Source organism: Schistocerca americana, chromosome 4 (genome assembly GCF_021461395.2).
Source record: "Schistocerca americana isolate TAMUIC-IGC-003095 chromosome 4, iqSchAmer2.1, whole genome shotgun sequence".
Lineage (NCBI taxonomy): Eukaryota > Metazoa > Arthropoda > Insecta > Orthoptera > Acrididae > Schistocerca > Schistocerca americana.
The window spans coordinates 175,866,755-175,893,568 of NC_060122.1; positions in this window are offsets into that span (position 1 = coordinate 175,866,755).

Genomic DNA, 26,814 nt, shown 5'->3' on the forward strand with positions numbered 1-26,814 from the left:
CTGGATTCCGGCGGTACACCTGGTCTTTCAAGTGTCCCCACAGAAAGAAGTCACAGGGGTTCATGTCTGGCGAATAGGGAGGCCAATCCACGCCGCCTCCTGTATGTTTCGGATAGCCCAAAGCAATCACACGATCATCGAAATATTCATTCAGGAAATTAAAGACGTCGGCCGTGCGATGTGGCCGTGCACCATATTGCATAAACCACGGGGTGTTCGCAGTGTCGTCTAAGGCAGTTTGTACCGCCACAAATTCACGAAGAATGTCCAGATAGCGTGATGCAGTAATCGTTTCGGATCTGAAAAATGGGCCAATGATTCCTTTGGAAGAAATGGCGGACCAGACCAGTACTTTTTGAGGATGCAGGGACGATGGGACTGCAACATGGGGCTTTTCGGTTCCCCATATGCGCCAGTTCTGTTTATTGACGAAGCCGTCCAGGTAAAAATAAGCTTCGTCAGTAAACCAAATGCTGCCCACATGCATATCGCCGTCATCAATCCTGTGCACTATATCGTTAGCAAATGTCTCTCGTGCAGCAATGGTAGCGGCGCTGAGGGGTTGCCGCGTTTGAATTTTGTATGGACAGAGGTGTAAACTCTGGCGCATGAGACGATACGTGGACGTTGGCGTCATTTGGACCGCAGCTGCAACACGGCGAATGGAAACCCGAGGCCGCTGTTGGATCACCTGCTGCACTAGCTGCGCGTTGCCCTCTGTGGTTGCCGTACGCGGTCGCCCTACCTTTCCAGCACGTTCATCTGTCACGTTCCCAGGCCGTTGAAATTTTTCAAACAGATCCTTTATTGTATCGCTTTCGCTCCTTTGGTTACATTAAACTTCCGTTGAAAACTTCGTCTTGTTGCAACAACACTGTGTTCTAGGCGGTGGAATTCCAACACCAGAAAAATCCTCTGTTCTAAGGAATAAACCATGTTGTGTACAGCACACTTGCACGTTGTGAACAACACACGCTTACAGCAGAAAGACGACGTACAGAATGGCGCACCCATAGACTGCGTTGTCTTCTATATCTTTCATATCACTTGCAGCGCCATCTGTTGTTGAAAATTGTAACTACTGTAATTTCGAAAGTTTGTCCGCCTGAAAATGTACTGTTGTCCCAAGCATATTGCAACAAACGGTGTATTTCTATCGCTGCTCGTTTAGTTTTTATTGCCGTTTCAAATATACCGGTCATTTTTGAAGCACCCTGTATCTTACCCCTAGTGAGATAAGCCTCTACATCCTTACATTTGTCCTCTAGCCATCCCTGCTTAGCCATTTTGCACTTCCTGTCGATCTCATTTTTGAGACGTTTGTATTCCTTTTTGCCTGCTTCATTTACTGCATTTTTATATTTTCTCCTTTGATCAATTAAATTCAATATTTCTTCTGTTACCAAAGGATTTCTACTAGCCCTCGTCTTTTTACCTACTTGATCCTCTGCTGCCTTCACTACTTCATCCCTCAAAGCTACCCATTCTTCTTCTACTGTATTTCTTAACCCATTCCTGTCAATTGTTCCCTTATGCTCTCCCTGAAACTCTGTACAACCTCTGGTTCTTTCAGTTTATCCAGGTCCCATCTCCTTAAATTCCCACCTTTTTGCAGTTTCTTCAGTTTTAATCTACAGGTCATAACCAATAGATGGTGGTCAGAGTCCGCATCTGCCCCTGGAAATGTCTTACAGTTTAAAACCTGGTTCCTAAATCTCTGTCTTACCATTATATAATCTATCTGATACCTTTTAGTATCTCCAGGGTTCTTCCATGTATACAACCTTCTATCATGATTCTTAAACTAAGTGTTAGCTATGATTATGTTGTGCTCTGTGCAAAATTCTACCAGGTGGCTTCCTCTTTCATTTCTTAGCCCCAATCCATATTCACCTACTACGTTTCTTTCTCTCCCTTTTCCTACACTTGAATTCCAGTCACCCATGACTATTAAATTTTCGTCTCCCTTCACTATCTGAATAATTTCTTTCATTTCATCATACATTTCTTCAATTTCTTCGTCATCTGCAGAGCTAGTTGGCATATAAACTTGTAGTACTGTAGTAGGTGTGGGCATCGTATCTATCTTGGCCGCAATAATGCGTTCACTAAGCTGTTTGTAGTAGCTTACCCGCGTTCCTATTTTCCTATTCATTATTAAACCTACTCCTGCATTACGCCTATTTGACTTTGTGTTTATAACCCTGTAGTCACCTGACCAGAAGTCTTGTTCCTCCTGCCACCGAACTTCACTAATTCCCACTATATCTAACTTCAACCTATCCATTTCCCTTTTCAAATTTTCTAACCTACCTGCCCGATTAAGGTACCTGACATTCCACGCTCCGATCCGTAGAACGCCAGTTTTCTTTCTCCTGATAACGACAAACTTTTGAGTAGTCCCCGCTCGGAGATCCGTATGGGGGACTATTTTACCTCCGGAATATTTTACCCAAGAGGACGCCATCATCATTTAATCATACAGTAAAGCTGCATGCCCTCTGGAAAAATTACGGCCGTAGTTTCCCCTTGCTTTCAGCCGTTCGCAGTACCAGCACAGCAAGGCCGTTTAGGTTATTGTTACAAGGCCAGATCAGTCAATCATCCAGACTGTTGCCCATGCAACTACTGAAAAGGCTGCAGCCCCTCTTCAGGAACCACACGTTTGTCTGGCCTCTCAACAGATACCCCTCCGTTGTGGTTGTACCTACGGTACGGCTATCTGTATCGCTGAGGCACGCAAGCCTCCCCACCAACGGCAAAGTCCATGGTTCATGGGGGGGGGAGGGGGGATAAAAAAGAAAAAAGTGTGCTGATAAACTTTATAATTTTGACATAGACATCGAAAAATTTTGATGCGCAATCGATAGGGTTAACTGTCACGTTTAAAGGAGTATATAAGATGAGCATTATCAAAAACTAAATAAGGGTAATCGTGTGTAATTGCATTAAACTTAGGGAATTAGATTAGCAAATGATACTCCGTACGAAATAGCTGAATTTTGCTTTTGAGCTGTAAAATAACTTATGTCCAAAATAGAGAGTATGTACATTTTAGAACAGCTATGGTTAGACAAGACTTTCTAAAGAAGAGAAATTTTTTAAAATGGAATATAAATTTAAGGGTTAGGAAGACTTCTCTGAAGGCTCTTCTCTGGCGTGGAGCCTTGAACGGAAGTGAAGCTTGGTCGATAAGCACTTGAGACAAGTAGAGAATAGAAGCTTTTGAAATATGATGCTACAGAATAATGTAGCACAGTAGATGAGTACATAATTTAAGTAATGAGGAGGTACTGAGTAGAACCGTGGAGAAGAGAAGTTTGTGGCATAACTTGAACCACAAGTAAGTATCGGTTGATACGACACATTCAGAAACGTCAACGATTCACCAGTTCAGAGCTGGAAGGAACTGTGGGGGGTAAATGTGCGGGGGGAAACCAATAGACGAGTACAATAAACAGGTTCAAATGATTTTGGGTTGCAGTAGCTATTCGGAGATGAAGAGGCTTGCACAGGTTAAAGTAGTCAGGAGAGCTACATCAAATCAGTCTTCTGACTGAAGGCCACAACAACACCAAAAACAATAACCCTTAACCTTGCGAGTCCTAAACTTTCAGTAAATCAATACACAATATTTTTTCTTGATACCTGTTTCAAACCGAAGTACGTCGATTTAGTGTTTTTCGTGCAGAAGCTTAAACCTTACACGTCGCAGGCCTTTCGAAATAACAAAATTTCTACAGTTAGGAGCTCTCGCTGATGTTAGTGTCCTGTCTGTTCAGTCTTACGTTGTCTGGTGACGGCCTGGAAGCCGAAAACCAGGTCCCAATGAAATATACATAAAATTAGTATTATTCTATAAAGTTAGAACTGTGTACTTCAGTCTATAATGTGTCTATGTTTCGTTGTGCACCAACGGAATATTCCGTGTGTGTGTGTGTGTGTGTGTGTGTGTGTGTGTGTGTGTGTACTTGGGATTACGCAGAATACAACGGATATACTAACGGCTTTATTTATTTAGGCCCTAGCAGTGAATATGAAGATGGAAGAATCACTAAAATAGACTGAATGTGATGATAAATGCAAAATTCAAGTACAGTATGTGGCTAGCTACAAGAGACAATTGAACTTACAAAGAACTGAAAAGTAATTGTGTGTATCAGAAATTTATAACGATGTGTTTTCCAAAGAGAATTGCGAACTACAACTCTACGGATTCCGGAAACAGCGATCGTGTGAGACCCAACTCGCTTTATCTGTTCATGAGACCCAGAAAATATTAGAGACAGGCTCCCAGGTAGATGCTATTTTTCTTGACTTCCGGAAGGCGTTCGATACAGTTCCGCACTGTCGCCTGATAAAAAAAGTAAAAGCCTACGGAATATCAGACCAGCTGTGTGGCTGGATTGAAGAGTTTTTAGCAAACAGAACACAGCATGTTGTTATCAATGGAGAGACGTCTACAGACGTTAAGGTAACCTCTGGCGTGCCACAGGGGAGTTTTATGGGACCATTGCTTTTCACAATATATATAAATGACCTAGTAGATAGTGTCGGAAGTCCCATGCGGCTTTTCGCGGATGATGCTGTAGTATACAGAGAAGTTGCAGCATTAGAAAATTGTAGCGAAATGCAGGAAGATCTGCAGCGGATAGGCACTTGGTGCAGGGAGTGGCAACTGACCCGTAACATAGACAAATGTAATGTATTGCGAATACATAGAAAGAAGGATCCTTTATTGTATGATTATATGATAGCGGAACAAACACTGGTAGCAGTTACTTCTGTAAAATATCTGGGAGTATGCGTGCGGAACGATTTGAAGTGGAATGATCATATAAAATTAATTGTTGGTAAGGCGGGTACCAGGTTGAGATTCATTGGGAGAGTTCTTAGAAAATGTAGTCCATCAACAAAGGAGGTGGCTTACAAAACACTCGTTCGACCTATACTTGAGTATTGCTCATCAGTGTGAGATCCGTACCAGATCGGGTTGACGGAGGAGATAGAGAAGATCCAAAGAACAGCGGCGCGTTTCGTCACAGGGTTATTTGGTAACCGTGATAGCGTTACGGAGATGTTTAACAAACTCAAGTGGCAGACTCTGCAAGAGAGGCGCTCTGCATCGCGATGTAGCTTGCTCGCCAGGTTTCGAGAGGGTGCGTTTCTGGATGAGGTATCGAATATATTGTTTCCCCCTACTTATACCTCCCGAGGAGATCACGAATGTAAAATTAGAGAGATTAGAGCACGCACGGAGGCTTTCAGACAGTCGTTCTTCCCGCGAACCATACGCGACTGGAACAGGAAATGGAGGTAATGACAGTGGCACGTAAAGTGCCCTCCGCCACACACCGTTGGGTGGCTTGCGGAGTATAAATGTAGATGTAGATGTAGATGTACGGTGATAAAGTTACTAAATGAGGTAGAATTGCTTAACAATCTGGCATCCGCCTCTATCAACTTACTAGCAACCTGAGTATGACAAGCACTGTGAATGTTTGTCTGCAACAATAATTTAAGAAGCCCAGAGATCTGAGGAAGCACTGACGAATGAGACAATGAAACCTGTTGTTTGTTTTGTTTTTTGGATCATCAGACTTCTGGCTAGTTTGATACGGTCTGCCACGAATTCGTCTCCTGTGCCAACCTCTTCACCTCAGAGTAGCACTTGCAACCTATGTCCTCAGTTATATGTTGGACGTATTCTACTCTCTGTCTTCCTCTACAGTTTTTGTCCTCTAGTACCATGGAAGTCATTCCCTGATGTCGCAAGTCCTATCATCCTGTCCTTATAGACAGGGAAACGTACATTGAATGTAAACTACAACGGTCTCACTTGTCACAATATGCCAGAGCCGTAAGTGACAGTTACCATAACCTTCACTGTTATGTGACCTTGATGGAGACACGACGGATCCCTCGTCTGAAGTTCAGTGGAGGACTCGGACACTGAACCTCAGACGGTTGCGGCACTTGCCACCATCTCCTGTCCGGACTTGTGTGCATGTGACATTTTCTAAGACTCTGAAAAGCAATGTTTTTCTTCCTGCTAACAAAATATTTCGACGAATCTTCCCAAAGTTACTAGAGCCTACAAATGGCATAACTGTTCCTTTGACATAATATCGTGACAGGAAGTAGCCAAAACTCAACGAGGCAATGAATTGAATTTCCTCCCACATTCCCTGAAAAAAAAAAAAAATCCCACTCATGTTACATCCTGTTGTCATCAGTTCTAACACACCAATTGGTCTTCACTGAGGAATAAGCTTCATTTGCATTACTGTCCAAGAGGCTAGTCGCCAAGTTTTCTGCAATCTTAAAGTTTAAAGACCTATATTTTCATGTTTTATGGAAGCCAGTAGATGCTCAGTTGCTCAAGTATTTCTTATAAGAAGCTTCTAGTACCTACCACGTGCTCACATTGTTTCATCTTGACATGAAGGCTATTTATCTCAGCTGTGTCAAAACCAATGCTATAAATCACACAACGGTCTCACTCAGCCTGCTCACCGATCGGCAAGGTGACTTTCAACTTCCAACATGGTCAGGATGCTGTAAGTGAGCTTTTTCTCCCCATGTGTCCGCCGAGGCTGTCGTGCCAAGGCTCCACATTGTCACTGCCTTCACCCACTTGTAACACCCTAACTTGCAGAGCTTGCTGACAGAGGAAACTGATATACCAGGTACCATATTAAATAACGGTAGGTTAAAAGGAGGAAATTTCATCTGCTCGTACAATCGCTCTCATATCATGGTCCTGATAAATTCAGCTCTTCTCCAGGTGCATCATTAAAGGTGAATAAATGAAAAGAGGCGAGCCAAAGGGAGTGTCTTCTTTGAAGCCTTACATGTATCACATTAGACAGCATGTAGAATTGCTTAGAACTTCAATTTCAACTGAATCAGAAATTGTATTCTTATTTAAATTAAGTTTATTCCAGTACACAAAGTTATATACCCATGTAGTGCGTCAGTGGTGCATCATATAAGCAGAGAACTACTACACCTCTTTGACCTTTCACTTTAAAAAATGGGAAAAGAAAAATCGGTAGCGCAGCACTCCATGTTCCGCCCATTGCGTAGTAACGAATTTCGGTACGAGCAAAATACATCATGTTTTAGTGTTATTGCGATGAAGCTTCGTTATCCTGTTAGGGAAAACTGAGAGCCAGGCCGCGCTCGGTACTGGGTAGAACGCTCCATGCGGGGTGCAATTAAACGTGTCATTTATGGCCGCCGGGCTCCTCACCGTTAAATCTTGCGTGCGCCCTCCGCTCGCATTCTAAATGAAAGCGCGGCCCCATAAAGCGGCCAGGTATCAGTGTCCGAGCGATTTACAAGGCGCGTCGTAAACGGGGACAGCAGGGAAGCGCTGCGCCACTGCTTCTGGCCTCGCTCAGCCGCCAGCCCTGGCCGCTATCTCAGCGGAGCATTACAGCCACACACAAGTATCGCGTGGGAGAATATCATTAACCCGTCCACTTCTGAACGCAATCTTCTGTAACAGGCATATTTCATTGTGGCTTTGGGGTGTTTATAGAAAATATTTTCTTGTTTAGATTTTTTGTTTCGACCAGTTGTGGACCGCTTAACTGCTACTGTCACTGTTGATCCTTTGTGGAAATTGGACTGCGGCTGGTCAAATATTTAACGAAGAAATTCGCCGAACAGCCGTGCAAATTAAGATGTTAGTTTTTTTTAATTTTCGCTACAAGTTTCGGCAATCGAATGTGCCATTTACAGACCCCGATTGCGGCTTGACTGCAACTCCAACCGCAAATCAAGTCTCCGAAAGAAGCTCTTGAGAACACATGACGTCCAGGAACAGATGACCCCACTGTACTAATATCGATACTTTTTGGGAGGTCCACATGGGGCCCGAACTGCCGAAACTGCTAGCGAAAATAAAATTAAACAAGTTCTTAATTTGCATGGCTGTTTGGCGAATTTCTTTTTTAAATAACTCCAGCTGAGTCTTCCCTTTAGTTTTATTTTGGACAAAGTATTCACTCGTTTCTGAAAGCCTAAGGCGTAAATTTGTGGTGGGAGGGGAAGAGGGGGTCCGAACAACACCCCCCCTCCCCACCCTAGAGACATGATTTTTTTTTCAAATAAACATTATTTGCGAAAGACTGCTGCCACCTTTACTACAGTCGCTGGACACATCTGCTTACACACGAAAACAAACCTGATGAAACCCACAATTAATCAACCATACAAGCTGGAAGGAACAAAAGTGAAATGCTAGGCATAAGATCAAGACACTTTATCCAAATAAAAGCTGACATACGACGCCCAAGAACTAACCTATTTTTGACACTCAGCTAAAAGTAGCAAGAAACAGACAATTTAAGCAACTCAGAGAAAAGTCTACACAATGCTGAGGAATGAGAGGCATTTGATGAGATGAGAAAAATTAACCCATTAAACATAACAATAACTTCAATATGTTCCACAAGTGAAACGTATTTCAGCCAAAGACATAAGGCCTTGCAGCACCCCACAGTTAGGACAATAGTAAACGCGGAAATTCTGAAGCCCCAACTACCGGCACAGCTAGAAAGCAAGAGACGGCACAACCAATATTTTGACTGAGCATGGTACGATGTTAGTCTTTTGGGCTATTGTTCAAGAACAGACGCCACAGGTAGCATCCACTTGCGTCTCGGCAGCACGACCATCCCTAGAGAGAACACACTAGGCATTGTTTACCCGCCCGCAACTCGAACCATGTCTCTACGTGTTAATAATAAATTGCTGCTAGTCGTTAACCGACGCTCGGGTCCTACCAGGCGGCCCGACTACTGCAAAGCAAACTTGCAGCTCTACCCATACAGCTAACACACGTCTCTGTTGTTCCCTCGTTGTCCTTCCTCGCTAGCTTTTAACCGAATTACTTGCTAAGCTTTCGGTCTCTCCCCAATATAACAGCATCCGATCTACCCTCCATTCCTACGGGTAGCTTATTGCCAGCATCCAACGAACCCGCTCCGACAACCGCTTACTGGTCTACTATAGGAGCCAGCGACTCCAGGACATAAACAGCTATGGCTAGTATGTCCCCAGTGGACGGACGCTGCTCTCAAAGTGTCCTGCTGCCCACGTCCCCCCCCCCCCCCCGCCACCCCTGCATTTTCTTCAAGTTGAGGCCGCTTCACTGTTACACACCAGACTCCGTTCGGCTATCAGTCACAGCCACAAGTCACCTGCCAATGGCGCTGCACTCGGCTACTTTGACGTTTCGTGTGATCTCTGGCGCTGTGGGAAAACATCACCAGCCGTGGCTCCAAGTGCCGAGCAGGTTGGGACTTCACTGGAGAATCGTACAAACATACCGTCCTTTCGTCATCGCGCAGACTCCCACATCGAGGACCTAGTAATAGGTACCCCTAGAGTAGAGAAATAACTGAAAGACTTGAAAACAAACAAGTTGACAGTACTGGATGCAATCCCAATTTGGTTTTGTAAAGAGTATTCTACGCTATTGGCCCCTTTACTTAGCTTTCTTTTATCGCGATTCTCATGCCCATCGTAAAGACCCAAGCGACTGGAAAAAACCGCAGGTGACTCTCGTGTATAAGGAGGAGGACCGGACAGACCCACAAAATTCCAGACCAATATCTTTAACATCGGTTTGTTGCAGAATTCTCAGAACGAATTTAATAAATTTCATTGAGGCGGGAAAGCTTCTGAATACAAACGAGAACCGTTTTAGAAAGCGTCGCTCATGCGAAACACAGACTTGCCTTTTCTCACATGGTATCCTGTGGACTATGGATGAAGGGTAACATTCGAATCCATATTTCTGGATTTCCCAAAAACATTCGGCACCGTATCCCAAAGCAGACAGTGAAGGTACAAGCATACCGATTTGGTCACTAGACATGTGAGTGGCTAGAAGACTTCTGAAGTAATAGAATCCAATACACTCTCCGCGCCAGAGAGTCTTCGTCATAGACAAAGAGTACCGTCAAGATGGGAATGTGACAGGACCCTATTATTCTCCATATGCATAAATGCGCTGAGTGACAGCGTGAGCAGCAATCTAAAGCTGGTAACTGATGTTGCTGTGAAGAACGGGAAGATGTCGTCGTTGAGTGACTGTAGGAGGACAAAAGATGACTTGGACAAAATTTCTAGTGGGCATATATGCGTGAAAAATATAAGTTCACGCATATATGCAGAGAAAACAATCCCGAAATGTTCGAATACGGTACTTCATCAGTGGTGTTTTGCTTGACAAAGTCACATCGATTAAATATCTAGATACAACGATGCAAAGAGAAATGATATGAAACTAGAGCGTAATTATTATGTTAGACAAGGCGAATGGTCGACTTCAATATATCTGGAGAATTTTAGGAAATTGTGGTTTATCTGTAAAAGGCCCCATTCTTGGATACTGATCTAGTGTTTAGAATCCGTACCAGGTCGTATAGAAGGAAAACATTGAATGAATTCAGAGGCCAACGGCTGGACATATTACCGGCTGGTTCGGGAAACACTCGAATATTCCAGAAATGGTTCAGGAGGTCAGCGGAGAACTCTGGAGTCAAGGTGACGACTGCTGAGAAAATTTAGAGAACAGGCATTTGAAGCTGGCAGTTGAACGATGTTATTGTCGCTAACGTCCATTTCGCGTAATGACCACAAAGATAACAAACAGGACTTGTGCGGAGGCATATAGACAGTCATTTTACCATCACTATAAGCGAGCGGAACAGGAAAGGAAATGAGTGTCAGTGGTACAAGATACCATCCACCACACACCACAGGACGGCTTGCAGATTAAGTATGGCGACGTCGATTTAGAACTGTACTGTACCCTAAATAATGGCATATATTGAAATAATTTCGAGCTTTCCTCTCTAGGAGTTTGCGGCTAGCTCTTGTGATGCGACGATATGTAACTCGGAGTTCTGATCATTTTTGTTAAAATTGCGCAATATTTGTTTTTTATGATGAATTGCTAAATTGTTGACAAACTTTAGTCGTTCGTGGATTGAACTTGACGGATATTTCGATTATTTTAGTGAGAACGGAGACCTTTCGAAAAGTATAAACTCCGCGTGTCGTGCTGTGCAGTGTTAACCTTGGACTTCTAGAGACCTAAACCTCAATGAACTGTACACTACTCGGTCTTTAAAGACTATTTATTAACAGATAATCAGCGCGATTCTTTGAATAACAGAGCGTGACTTTATATCTTAAGCTGGTTATGAGAGAGAGAGAGAGAGAGAGAGAGAGAGAGAGAGAGAGAGAGAGAGCTGTAATTCTGTTAGGGCAAACCATGATTATTTTCGTACTGTCTTTTGTAAACCCTCTTCGCCAGCTTTGTAAAGGCCTCGTTGCTACTGATGGGGAGGCTGACTTGCCACTGTTGTTACAGCAGGCCGAGTTTGTGAGTTCGTGAAACGGCTTCTGTTGCAGTACACCGCTAAGACAATTTCCCTCTGCCACTAACACACAGCTATACGCCAGGTTCAGGTAACAGGGTAGGAGAACGAAGGTTCTAAAATACTGCAACAAATCAGTAACAAAGTCACGGTAGTGAGTTAAAAGGTTTACTTATCTTTGTGACTTGTCGAGTAATTCAATCTGCAACTCTGCATGTAATAAAAAATCAAATGGCTCCGAACACTATGGGACTTAACATCTGAGGTCATGAGTCCCCTAGACTTGGAACTACTTAAACCTAACTAACCTAAGGACATCACACACATCCATGCCCGAGACAGGATTCGAACCTGCGACCGTAGCAGCAGCGCGGCTCCGGACTTAAGCGCTTAGAAACGCTCGGCCACAGCGGCCGGCTGCATGTAATATAACACAAAAAAGGTCCTTAATGGCTAAGTACAAATAATCGTAGGTAAACTTTATAGTACATAGCAATGCAATTCACAACGTCTGTTCACTTCTAAGAGTTCACTAAACGACGTTCCCTGTATAAGTCAGCGCTGGACGATGATCTATAACCATATGAAGAGAGCTGCTCGTCTATCTTTCGAATAGTCTTCTGTCTATTGACCGGTTGTTGGCGGATGGTACTTGGTCGGCAGTTGGCTGAGGCGAAGTCTGTGTCTTCAGCCTCAGTGCCGCCCGTGACGCTTGTGGAACTCGCGCAAGTGGTGGGTCTCTATGGCACTGTCACCAGCTCGCATATATGCGCCTGTGTCTTGTTCGGACATCACAGCACTATCATCTCTGGAACTATGTGCTACAGCCGACTTTGTGGCTTAATTCGTGTCCTCAGAGAGCTATTTTATTTAAAGGTTTTCTTCGTTTAGTTATTACAGCTAGCATCCACCTTGTCGACATGCTTATTGCAGCCAGTATTTTACACACTTTCCCAACTGTGGAACAACGGATGTCTCTCCATGTCAAGTCGTGCCATAGAGGAATTCATCAGCGTGAATGATTCGATATTATGAGAAAGACGAAATAGACCACACCTTTCGTTCTTGTCTATGTCCTGTAGGATTTTCAGCTCTGGAAGTTTTGGAAGTGAAAGTTACTGGGAAACTACTGCCGGCGTGTTTTGTATACAAAATGGTTCAAATGGCTCTGACCACTATGGGACTTATCTTCTGAGGTCATCAGTCCCCTAGAACTTAGAACTACTTAAACCTAATTAACATAAGAAAATCATACACATCCATGCCCGAGGCAGGATTCGAACCAGCGACCGTAGCGGTCGCGCGGTTTCAGACTGTAGCGCCTAGAACCGCTCGGCCACTTCGGTTATGTATACATCCACATTTCTTGTTCTGTAATGTTCTATCTTTTCCTCTAGTACTGAAAAGAATCCTAGACCATGATTTATTTTAAAGAGAGAACTGCTATAAACTATATCACGACAGTTAATTTCGAAGTGATCTCAACGGCAAAGCTCGCTCTAATTCGAACAGCTGCCTCTCGCTATCTCTGCGGAACTACAGCATTCTATTCTTTTTCTAATTGGGATATTAACAGACGAAGCTGAAATATCTCAGAAAAAATACCTTATTCCTCTTCTTTACTTTTGGTCTGCTCTCGGCTGCATTACTCAACCATGTAATTCTTTGAACTTTATCTTACACACATTATTTTCTCGTTCGATTTCTGTGCTTCCATTCTGTATGCAAACCGTACCTTATAAGTTTTCAGCTCGGGCCTTCCCTCCAAAGACTGGTGTGTTTAGAGTTTCTTCCTTGATAGGTTTACATCCTGGGATGCTTGCCTACATTTACGATACGCATTTCTTGAAGAAGACTTGAAGCTCCATGGACCAGAGCGTCCTCCAGAAAGGTGAATAAAAACTCCTTCCTCATCTCTTCTTCTTTCTACTTTCCTTCGGCCCTACGGCGTCGGTGTCAGCATAATATACTGGTTATTGGATTGATAATGTTATTTGGCGGCCCGATGCACTTTTTGATGCCACAGCGTGTCTGTACGTACCTCATCTACTCGCGTGTCTCACGAGCAAATGTGAGAAAGTTCTCGAAATGTTTGCGGAGTGTGCATTTCACTTGGTTGGACATAGTAAACCACCTGCAAACCACGTCCAGGCTGGTTGAAACACTTGCTACCGTCGTTAATTCGCCGGGCGCATTCGACCTGGGGTCGACTGACCTCCCTGCGTCTCGGAAGAGGGTCTGTAAAGCTATCGGCTATCCAGGTGTGAAGGAGAATAAAGGCTGTTCTCATACTGTTTAGTCTCCTATCTGGTGTGTTACAATATTTTGATTTCCAAGCAACTACAAAATCATTTATCGCCACTTATTATTAAACTAGGATGGTACCCGGCTTCGCTCTGGCAGTTTCTCTGCTTCTCGCGGTGCTCATTCTCGTTCGATGCGAACGAAAACGTGCTTCACGCTCTTCATCTCTTTCTTTTTTTTTTTACTGTTCTTTTTGTTTTCCCCGTTTTGCTGGGAAGATCACCTCCTCTTTTACGTTTGGGCGCTGTCTAAAACATAAATCAAGTCAAATTTTTACTAAAACATACACTAAGTACACTTTACACAATTTTCACATTTTATTTTGTATTTATATTCAGTCACTGTATCACTTTGACTACTCACACCGTTTGTTTTTATGCACTCACCGTACTGCTTTTTCGGTTCCTCCCTTCGTCACTTAAAAGGAACTGAGGCCTTGATTTGCATACCTCTACCAATGGGTAGCTCCATCAGTGACAAAATCCAGAACATACAAAAAAGGCTTCGAATGGTCCACCATGTTCCAAAACATTCCACAGCATTGGAGAGTGTTGTATTCCGGGATGTTCGCGAACATTCTGCAGTCTTTCCGATTGTTCCAGACTATTCGAGTACATGCCAGAACCTCCCAGATCATTGTGGAACATTCCGAAATATTCTGGGACGTTTCGGAACGCTCTCGAATACTCTAGAATGTTCTGGAATAGAGGGAGAAACTTCCCAGTCCTTATATCTTCGAAAGCATGCCCTTCATTTGAAAACGGGAATCTTCTTCATGGAGGGGAGATAGAGGGCTACCGCACCACATAATTCCTTTGATCGTACCGGGACTTGTTTCCGAGTTTTAGCGGTGCGCACATGGTACACTTACTGCTATAATATATATTTATTTATGTACTTGTGTCAATTGATAACATAAATATGTGGAAGTTACTTATGACTATATTTATTAAAAATTTTTGTGGGAAAAAATTAGTGGCTTTAGATTGCAAGCCTGTCAGTATACAGAGGGGTCCAAAAAAAGTCCATAACTTGCAAACTAAGTGACGGAGTTGTCTCATTTTTGGTGAAAGTGTAGCTTAAGTCCAACTTAAAGATATCGCTGTAGTTGTTCGAAATGGTCACCATTAACATCCACACACAAACGATGCAGCCGAACTGTAGCACGAACTACTGACTGCAACGTTGGATATTTGCACATGAATGTACGATGGATTCTCGAAGTACATCCAATGTGCGTGGCTTTGGTCGATAAACGACGTCCTTTAGTGTTTCCCACAGGTAAAATTCCAGAGAAGTTAGGTCTGGGGAACGTGGTGGATACTCCACAACACCTCTACGGCCTATTCATCTTCCTGGCAGATTTTCGTCGAGATACGCCCTAACACGATTTTGGTAGTGGGCTGGGGCACCATCTTGTTGAAAGTAAACACTTCCCTCCCCATAGAAGTCTCGGATGGCAGGTAAAATGGATGTCTGAAGCTTCTGAAGGTACACCTCACTGGTAACTGTGCCGTCAAAGAAGAATGGCCCAATCAAGCTCCGGCAAGACAACCCACACGACACATTTACTCCTGCCAAATTCACGGCTTTGTCTACATGGACGTTCGGATTTTCGGCGGCCCAGTAGATGCAACTGCGGCGATTTACTGTACCATTGAGTTCGAACTGTGCCTCATCAGACCACACAATCATCTCTGCAAACTCTTCATCGTTGCGCTCCATGTTAGTAAACCACTCGCAGTTCTCCATTCTACGATCTACGTCGTCCTCGTTCATTGCGTGTAGCAGTCGTGGGATGTAGCACTTCCACTTTGCTGTCTTCAAAATTCGTCGAACACTTGAGCCATGGACCTTGCCGTTGGTGGGGAGGCTTGCGTGCCTCAGCGATACAGATGGCCGTACCGTAGGTGCAACCACAACGGAGGGATATCTGTTGAGAGGCCAGACAAACATGTGGTTCCTGAAGAGGGGCAGCAGCCTTTTCAGTAGTTGCAGGGGCAACAGTCTGGATGATTGACTGATCTGGCCTTGTAACATTAACCAAAACGGCCTTGCTGTGCTGGTACTGCGAACGGCTGAAAGCAAGGGGAAACTACAGCCGTAATTTTTCCCGAGGACATGCAGCTTTACTGTATGATTAAATGATGATGGCGTCCTCTTGGGTAAAATATTCCGGAGGTAAAATAGTCCCCCATTCGGATCTCCGGGCGGGGACTACTCAAGAGGACGTCGTTATCAGGAGAAAGAAAACTGGCATTCTACGGATCGGAGCGTCTAATGTCAGATCCCTTAATCGGGCAGATAGGTTAGAAAATTTAAAAAGGGAAATGGATAGGTTAAAGTTAGATATAGTGGGAATTAGTGAAGTTCGGTGGCAGGAGGAGCAAGACTTTTGGTCAGGTGATTACAGGGTAATAAATACAAAATCAAATAGGGGTAATGCAGGAGTAGGTTTAATAATGAATAAAAAAATAGGAGTGCGGGTTAGCTACTACAAACAGTATAGTGAACGCATTATTGTGGCCAAGATAGACACAAAGCCCATGCCTACTACAGTAGTACAAGTTTATATGCTAACTAGCTCTGCAGATGATGAAGAAATTGATGAAATGTATGACGAGATAAAAGAAATTATTCAGGTAGTGAAAGGAGACGAAAATCTAATAGTGATGGGTGACTGGAATTCGTCAGTAGGAAAAGGGAGAGAAGGAAACATAGTAGGTGAACATGGATTGGGGGGAAGAAATGAAAGAGGAAGCCGCCTTGTAGAATTTTGCACAGAGCATAACTTAATCATAGCTAACACTTGGTTCAAGAATCATAAAAGAAGGTTGTATACCTGGAAGAATCCTGGAGATACTGACAAGTTTCAGATAGATTATATAATGGTAAGACAGGGATTTAGGAACCAGGTTTTAAATTGTAAGACATTTCCAGGGGCAGATGTGGATTATGACCACAATCTATTGGTTATGAACTGCAGATTGAAACTGAAGAAACTGCAAAAAGGCGGGAATTTAAGGAGACGGGACCTGGATAAACTGAAAGAACCAGAGGTTGTAGAGAGTTTCAGGGAGAGCATAAGGGAACAATTGACAGGAATGGGGGAAAGAAATACAGTAGAAGAAGAATGGGTAGCTCTGAGGGATGAAGTAGTGAAGGCAGCAGAGGATCAAGTAGGTAAAAAGACGAGGGCTAATAGAAATCCTTGGGTAAGCGAAGAAATATTGAATTTAATTGATGAAAGGAGAAAATATAAAAATTCAGTAAATGAAGCAGGCAAAAAGGAATACAAACGTCTAAAAAATGAATCGACAGGAAGTGCAAAATGGCTAAGCAGGGATGGCTAGAGGACAAATGTAAGGATGTAGAGGCTTGTATCACTAGGGCTAAGATAGATACTGCCTACAGGAAAATTAAAGAGACCTTTGGAGAGAAGAGACCCACTTGTATGAATATCAAGAGCTCAGATGGCAACCCAGTTCCAAAAAAAGAAGGGAAGGCAAAAAGGTGGAAGGAGTATATAGAGGGTTTATACAAGAGCGATGTACTTGAGGACAATATTATGGAAATGGAAGAGGATGTATATGAAGATGAAATGGGAGATAAGATACTGCGTGAAGAGTTTGACAGAGCACTGAAAGACCTGAGTCGAAACAAGGCCCCGGGAGTAGACAAAATTCCATTAGAACTACTGATGGCCTTGGGAGAGCCAGTCATGACAAAACTCTACCATCTGGTGAGCAAGATGTATGAGACAGGCGAAATACCCACAGACTTCAAGAAGAATATAATAATTCCAATCCCAAAGAAAGCAGCTGTTGACAGATGTGAAAATTACCGAACTATCAGTTTAATAAGTCACAGCTGCAAAATACTAACGCGAATTCTTTACAGACAAATGAAAAAGCTGGTAGAAGCGGACCTCGGGGAAGATCAGTTTGGATTCCGTAGAAATGTTGGAACACGTGAGGCAATACTAACCTTACGACTTATCTTAGAAGAAAGATTAAGAAAAGGCAAACCTACGTTTCTAGCATTTGTAGACTTAGAGAAAGCTTTTGACAACGTTAACTGGAATACTCTCTTTCAAATTCTGAAGGTGGCAGGGGTAAAATACAGGGAGCGAAAGGCTATTTACAATTTGTACAGGAACCAGATGGCAGTTATAAGAGTCGAGGGGCATGAAAGGGAAGCAGTGGTTGGGAAAGGAGTGAGACAGTGTTGTAGCCTCTCCCCGATGTTATTCAATCTGTATATTGAGCAAGCAGTAAAGGAAACAAAAGAAAAATTCGGAGTAGGTATTAAAATTCATGGAGAAGAAGTAAAAACTTTGAGGTTCGCCGATGACATTGTAATTCTGTCAGAGACAGCAAGGACTTGGAAGAGCAGTTGAACGGAATGGACGGTGTCTTGAAAGGAGGATATAAGATGAACATCAACAAATGCAAAACGAGTATAATGGAATGTAGTCAAATTAAATCGGGTGATGCTGAGGGGATTAGATTAGGAAATGAGACACTTAAAGTAGTAAAGGAGTTTTGCTATTTAGGGAGTAAAATAACTGTTGATGGTCGAAGTAGAGAAGATTTAAAATGTAGACTGGCAATTGCAAGGAAATCGTTTCTGAAGAAGAGAAATTTGTTAACATTAAGTATAGATTTAAGTGTCAGGAAGTCGTTTCTGAAAGTATTTGTATTTAGTGTAGCCATGTATGGAAGTGAAACATGGACGATAACCAGTTTGGACAAGAAGATAATAGAAGCTTTCGAAATGTGGTGCTACAGAAGAATGCTGAAGATAAGGTGGGTAGATCACTTAACTAATGAGGAGGTATTGAATAGGATTGGGGAGAAGAGAAGTTTTTGGCACAACTTGAGTAGAAGAAGGGATCGGTTGGTAGGACATGTTTTGAGGCATCAAGGGATCACAAATTTAGCATTGGAGGGCAGCGTGGAGGGTAAAAATCGTAGAGGGAGTCCAAGAGATCAATACACTAAGCAGATTCAGAAGGATGTAGGTTGCAGCAGGTACTGGGAGATGAAGAAGCTTACACAGGATAGAGTAGCATGGAGAGCTGCATCAAACCAGTCTCAGGACTGAAGACCACTACAACAAACAACATTGAGCGACTCACTCCAGTTTCATGGGCACACTGTCTCACAGACTTTTGTGGTGAGCGAGTGAATTGTTGTAACACACGACGGGAGTTTACTGAACTTGTTACTGTTACAGGTCGTTCAGATCGTTGTTTGTGTACATCTTTAACACAGCCTTCGGCTTCAAATTTGCCTCGAATGCGTCGAATCGTTAAACGTGTCGGTGGCTCTGTTTGATACTCATTTCGCCACTGCCGTTGAGCCTCATTAATGTTTTCATACTTAAAATACCTCTTCAAAACTGACTTCCTTTCATCGAATGTAAGACCTGCGCCAGCCATGTTCACTCGAATAACTAGGTGCAACTAAGAACAAAACACTGGCTATCTGGCGACTGTCATCTGGCAAAACAAAACAACGCAATACAACGCTTGTGTGGCGATTGCCGGAACTACAAACTATTACCTACCAAAGATGAGACATCTCCGTCAATTAATTTTCCAGTTATGGACTTTTAAACAGTGGATACATTTTTTTGGACCCGTCTGTAGATTTACGTATTTCTTGGTACAAGGTGACACAGAGAAACGCCCACATTTCCACAACACAGTAAAACCAGAAGTGATGAAGGAAAGAAATTCCATTCTTACTAATTGAAACATTGATGGCATTTATCAGTTTTTAGAAGTTACGTCCTTTAGATGGCGTCCTCCTGTACCAATACATTCGTGAAATGTGCTGTTGAGATTCCTCATTTACCGCTGAGACATCTCAGCTGGGATACTGTGAATTGCATCCCGAATTCTCTGCTCTAACTCATCCAGGGTTCTTCGTCTAGTCGTGTAGACTTTGCTCTTGAGGTAGACCCACAAGAAAAAATCACAAACGGATAAATTTGGGGAGCTAGGGGGCCAGGAAATGTTAACGAATCGTGAGATCGCACTGTTACCAAACAATTCTCGGACATTTGCCATTGATTGCCGTGCAGTGTGTGACGACGTTCCGTTGTGTTGAAACCAGGCTTCTTAAACGTTTGGAAAGTTGTTCAGTGCACATTTATTGTGTTTCCCTGTTCATTTGCGAAAAAATACGGTCCGATAATCCCATGTGATGAAACACCACACCATACTGTCACTTTACTAGCGTGTAAAGAGCGCTCATGAACGTCATTAGGATTTGTGTTTACCCTGTAACGGTAGTTCCGTTTATTCACATAACCTGTGAGATGAGAAAGTGCCTTATCTGACATCCTCAACTTGTTTAGAAATTCATCGTCATTGTTTATTTTTGTTATCATTTGCTGACAGAATCCTAATGTAATCGTTGTCCTTGAACTGTTTCTCCATCTGTACTTTGTACAGCTGAAATTTTTCACCAAGATGAAGAATTCTGCGAACACTCTACCGGGACGTTCTAACCACTGCTGCTTGCTTTCGTATTGGGCTCCGTAAGACAGACTCGCGTACAGCACCAATGTTCGATGAAGAAACAACGCTTCTTGGTCGTCCTGTTGGTTTCTTCTTGAGGGCAGATCCAGTATCATCAAAGTTAATAATCCAACAGTTTATCTCGTGTTTCGACGGAATGACATGATGACGTCCTAAATTATAAAAACGTCGAAACTCTATCTGTTTTTATGAAACATTATTATGGCTAACGCACGCTGTTGTCCGTTCCACTGATTCTTGTTTACTGAAATGGCGGACTGTTTACTCGCTGTCACGAACTCGCAATGCTGTCACCTGCCTATGGCTGCCACTACCCATTTCAAACATCCCCGTATTCTGTGTCACCCTGTATATTTATGTACTATGCGTAAACACGTGTTCTCGATGGATGAACAGAGTATAAACTTTGGAGGCCAGATAAAATAAACTAACTAACAAAGAAACGAAAAACAGGTCTCGGAAAGGTACAGATATAGATGCAGATTCAACGTATAAAAACATACCCTTGTCCATCTCTTCTAGACCGTAGCTCACAGATAGCGGAGGCACGCTTCTCCATACGAGTATAGAAGCGTTTTAGTACCTGCCTATTCGACGAGCGGCAGCTGCTCTGTAGGAGACTTCAGACCGAGTAGCAAACGACTGCGTCTTGCAATGCAACATGGAAGGAATGCGCAAACATTAGTTATGGTGACTGAACCAGAAAAGCGATAGCTAAGGGAGCCAGGAGGGGTGCTACATCATACTGGTAAGTGGTCTCATACTGCCAAAATGTTCCTGTATTTGAGATGATTTTGTAATCACAGAAATAACGTCAATACCCTTTGAACCCATGAAGTTTCATTGGGTTTCCTCCACCCCTTCTGGGTGCTGAGCACATTTTATCGAACATTTTACACATAATCTAGCGTATTTGCATTAATAACTATCCGATTTTTGTTATCTGAACGGGGAGCATCTTTGACTACCGTGCGAAGAACCTGGGTGGATCTCAGATACTACCAAGTGGCTTTCTTTGTAGGGAAGTAAGTAGGGAGGCCTTCTGCCTTCCGAGACAATCTTGGAGAAGTGGTGGGTCCAATTTCAATAGCTGACATCAACGACTCAGAAGGACAGATGCGGAGTGACCGTTTGTTACTTTGTGCACTGTAGTTGAGAAATGCACTCTTTTCCCGCCTCAGAGATGATAAGCGCCTGAAAACTTTCAAGTGCAAAAGAGATGTAGAAAAGTTCGTTTATCCGTCGGCCAGCCATTGCTTGCTGCCTCGAAGGGCCAGGTGAATAAGAGAGATACGACATACGAGGGTGAAAAACTGATCACTCACGGTTCTCGAAGGTTTTCGTGGGACCTTACGTTTATGACAACTATATTCCTGGAGCTGGCCATAAGCGCGAGAGCAATTTGGGGTCTGAGGTAGGGAGGCAGGGGAAGACCAGAAAGACGGAATTCGCGTGTGATCCGATGCATATGTGATCTCGCTGGTAGCCCCTCGGAGATAGAGTAACTGCTCACATCTGTGTTCCCGCATACGCTGTTCGTGAATTACTATTCGTGTGGCGTTGTCTTGTGGGTGGGTCGGTCCGCTCCCCACGACGTCTCCTGCCTCTCTGCCCATTTCAGGAAATCGCTGCTGTGCTTCAAAATGGCACGCGGGGAGCAGAACGGGCCGGGGTGGGTTCCGCAGTAGCTGTCCATTCGGAAGAAGCGTTAGGATTTCATCTCTCCTTCGTCTTTACTCGTGTTTTTCTCGACAGCGTACTCCGCGAAATTACTAAGTCGTATTTATAACAGGGTTGTGCCTTGTGCGGATTTTAAAAATCCTTCAACTCACCGGCCTAGACGCGATCAAAGTGATGTTCACTGGTGGCTGTTTTTACGATCTGGCTTTTGCTGCGGCCAGAAAGGCATGCTTTTCTCATGTTATCTGCAGGAGTGTGGAACTAGCATTCAGTATGGGCTGCCTGTAGCAGTTGTGGTGATTGGTTTCCAACATTGTAGCGCAGAGCGTGAAGTCATGTGTTTAGATGTTGATGTGACAGGCTTTCCATCGCGCCGTCATGAGAAAAATGCGGAGTGCTTATTGTTTAATATTCTCTGGAATAACTGAAGTTCTTCAAGTATTTTGTCCAGATGTTCTACCGTCTACCCACCAGCTGTAGTAACAGTTGTTTCTTCTAGCGACTGGGAAGCTGATGTCTTCGTGGCTTCGCGGTCAGTGTAGAGTGTTTTTGTGTTCCAAATAGTTTGTGAATCACGAGCTATGAAATAAGTTGACTCCATTGTGAGCGGTTGGGCAATCAACGCGTGGTTAGTGACTAGGACTAAGTGGTGTGTTTGACTGATGTATGAGCCGCGTGTGGGAACAGTTATTAGTATTTGTTATTCGCATGTTTTGTACCAGAGAGCATGTGTTTCGCCGGCAGGTTTAGGCACCATTTCTAGAAAGATCGTTTAGGATCGCTTTGCAAGGTTTCCAGCACGATGTGCTTTTTCTAACTGGATAATTATGTTTGCTAAGCATGCGAAAGCTTGGGCGTTTGATCCTCGAAAGATCATTCGCTATGCTTGATAGTGTCAGTTGAGCCGAGCAATCCGACTGAAATCCTGCATTCGATTTCCCTAATAGCGGCTGCACCTTTTGTGTTGTGAGTTCAGTCATGTGCAACAAAACCTGCGCGGAGTTAGACGCTATGCAATATGTCCGTTGAAGTGGATGTGTTTTTTTATTGTTTTCTCCGTTCTCCCATGGATTGGTTACTTACTTATGAAATGTGAAGGTATTGGCTAGGTTCGGTCAGGTTCTATCAGCAGCAGGTTAGGTTTCGTTTCCTGCGACGAACACCGACAAGCTGTGGTCAGAGTGGGTTTGTAGTGAGTTTGGCTGACGTGTGTGTTCCTTGTTTATTTTGTATCACGAGTTCGGTAATCGACTTTAGCTACATTGTGAGTGGTTCCGCTATGACGTGTGATCGATGAATTCGTAAGCATGTGCGTAAGTGTTTTTGTTAGTCCAACTACGTGAAAAATTATTAGCTTGTAGTTCGTATAAAATGCACGTTTGAAACATGAGCTGTTTTTATTTTACACTCAACCATCTACCGGTTTCGGTCTTCACGGATGCTATCCAAAGATACAAATAATTACACGTAGTATACAGGAAATGTTAACAGTTCCTTCGAAAGAAGAGCAAAATAACATGAATACTTGAAACTTCCTGGCAGATCAAAACTGTGTGTCGGACCGAGACTCGAAATTGCTACCCCTTCGCGGGCAAGTGCTCTACCACCTGAGCTACCCAGACTCGACTCACGACCCGTCCTCACAATTTTACTTCCACCTCTACCTCGTCTCCCAGCTTCTAAACTTCACAGAAGTAGGAGACGAGGTACTGGCGGAAGCAAAATTATGAGGTCGGGTCGTGAGTCGTGCTTGAGTAGCTCAGTTGGTAGAGCACATGTCTGCGAAAGGCAAAGGTCCCGAGATCGAGCCTCGGTCCGACACACAGTTTTGATCTGCCAGGAAGTTTCAAAATCAGCGCACACTCCGCTGGAAAGTGAAAATTTTACTCTGCAAACATGAATACTTACTAGGATTAAACTGATTTAAGCCACCATATTGCATTACCCATGACTTAAAATGTGTAGAGTATGCCATGAATGTAAATATATGACACAGGACTTTAAAAGCAAACATACAAATACTATTTTTTGTCATTCCTGAATTTTCCTCATCAAAACACGTAGATAACGGCATCATTGAGCTGACTCCAGAAAGGGCCGGACCCTTCTACATAACGAATTGTCACTCTAAAAGTTTGACACGATGTTATCGTGATCATGAAACATGTTGAAACTGACACCATAGCGAATTATCATTCTAAACATAAACCAGTTTGATAGCTATCGGCACCAGCAGCGTATCATTTCTGGTGGCGTGCTCACGGTCTCGTTGCTTAAAAAAGGATATATTATGCAAAGAACAAAGGCAGAAGAAATATAAAAGCGAGGATAAACATGGGTCAGCTAAGTTGATAGGAACTATGCTGTTGGTAGTGAAAACTGTTTTAGGTATAACGGTATATAAATATTCCATGACAGCTTTCATCGTCTTAAGAATGAATAAAAAAAACTGTAAACCGTACACTTCGAAAGCTCGAATGCGGAAACTGACTTTGGTCTGAGCGAATGCCTTACACCGCTTGACTGATGCTCCTTGTAACATGAACTTCACTACTCAAATTCACGTGCAACGGACCGAAAATTTAACTATTTGATATATCACAATGGTTAAGGTTGTGCATGAGACTTGTACCAACAGAAAATGTCTGTGACGAATCCTACATAATGACTTTCGAAAAAGAGTTTCTCAAAAATGGAATCGTACTGACTTAAACACTTTCACTCCAGTCATTTTGGAGTAAACACAGACCAGAGGGCCGCAGCACGTCAAAATGGTGGGTTGCAGAACCTTGCACTCTATTTAAAACCAATTAATTTTTTTATGTATAGCTACAAACGAAGGTATGTTTCGGCTGCCTTTATTTGACAGACATATCAGTTTTACAATTAAATTTCAGTGCTGATTCGGGAATAACTAATGGACCGTTGTCTGTTAGTTTCCATATGCGCCTGTTGTCAGTTATTGGTTGTTTCTCAGACAAATCAATATATATGCGTAAGTGAAGTCGAGGATATAAGAGAACTCACATATGTTTCGCCTTACCATAAGCATTCTTCAGAAGGCACTGCGTACTCATGGAGGGATCACATTCTCACTGAGTAAAGAGAAACGACAGCTCTAACTGAAACCAGACATGTGAATAAAAGAAGTCTGAATGCACTCAAGGTGATAGGCAAAAGTATAATGTATGTTGTTAAAAAGTTTTTGTTGTCTCGATCTTGGTCATTACGGTGTACAACAGTTTACATGTGATGAGACTGAGCACGAAACGTTTAAGGTATGTTGACCATCGTTCGTGGACTCGCTTCAGTGGACAGCGGCAGTTCTGGAGTTAAATTCTTTAGAGTATCTACTTGGAGATTCTCACAATTCTAAACATAGCTGACAGCAGCAACCGAAAATAAACTTTCACAGCCAGTGGCTTACAAATCTACTTTCAGTACATGGTCAGCGTTTTATATCTCAGGGACACTTAGGACCTTTAAGATAAGGCACAGGCAACTCCAGTTAGGAAATAAGGGTACCAATGTTCATAAGTCCATTTTCGTAGAGCATTTATTAATGTCGAGGCACAACCACAAGCAGCAGACAAAATGACGATCGTACAAAGAGAGAAGACAGGGTGGAATCTTGATGTATTTGAAGAACTTGAGATATTTAGACGTACGATTGTAAAGATGGCCTCATTGTAAACGAGCAACTTCAGTTGAGAAACGAAAGGTTCTTTACCGCTTTTAAGCCATCGTTTGCTATGCATGATGTTGATTTCACTTCTATTTCAGAAAAGTTGTTTTTCCATTTACTTATCAGGCCTTTATTACCATCCGATAACACGCTAGGTGGGTTGGGTTGTTTTGGGGAGAAGACCAAACAGTGAGGTCATCGGTCTCATCAGATTAGGGAAGAATGGGGAAGGAATTCGGCCGTGCCCTTTGAAAGGAACCATCCCGGCATTTGCCTGGAGCGATTTAGGGAAATCACGGAAAACGTAAATCAGGACGGCCGGACGCGCGCTAGGTGGCACTGTGTTATTGCTCTGCAAACTTTCCATAAAGGATAGTTTTCTTTTTGCATACTGTAATGTATTATTAAAGTCCTGCTGTAGAACAGTCTTTATTATTTTTCATCAGCATATATTTTTGTTACTAACCAATTTATTCATTGCGTATCCACTGCGTATTGTCACAGTCTTCCTTTAAAAAACAATATTTTATATCTTTTACACCATACAGGTTGTTCTGTTTAAACGAATTAAGCATATATTATACTTATATAGTACCGCTTGTCTTACCTATGTCATACAGTTGAGCGTTTTTCATGCCACTAGAGCTCTGCAGGGGTCGTGGTGCACGCTTCGTTACTAGCCATCGTAACTAGTTGCTGCACGCTTAATATTATGTCGGTTCTTATAATTAGCTGTGATTGTGGAATAATTCTTCCTGTTTTATTGGAGGACATAAACTATGATTTCTGCTATTTGACTTGTATGTTGCAGCTCATTATGTATGAACCTATTTTTAACGTACTGTAAGCTACTAAGTAACATTTTATTCCACGTACTTCAGTACATTGTGGTAATGTACTGGTTGTTCTACATGTTTATTTTTTTAATATGTTTAAAACGTTATAGTTGACTTTATTCTTTCTGCAGGAGATACCCTGGTCAAGGATTATTACAATAAATGTTTCGCAAACGATTGGCTGTATCGGTTATTCATTGAAGATACTTTTAGAATGACATTTACATGTTTACGACGATGATAGCACACAAAGGTCAGAACGGTTAGAGAATCAGATGAGCTATCACACGCACTGCAGAGGTAAATTACCATCAAACACAGACATCAGAGTACTGACATAGGTTCAGTGTAGCTCTA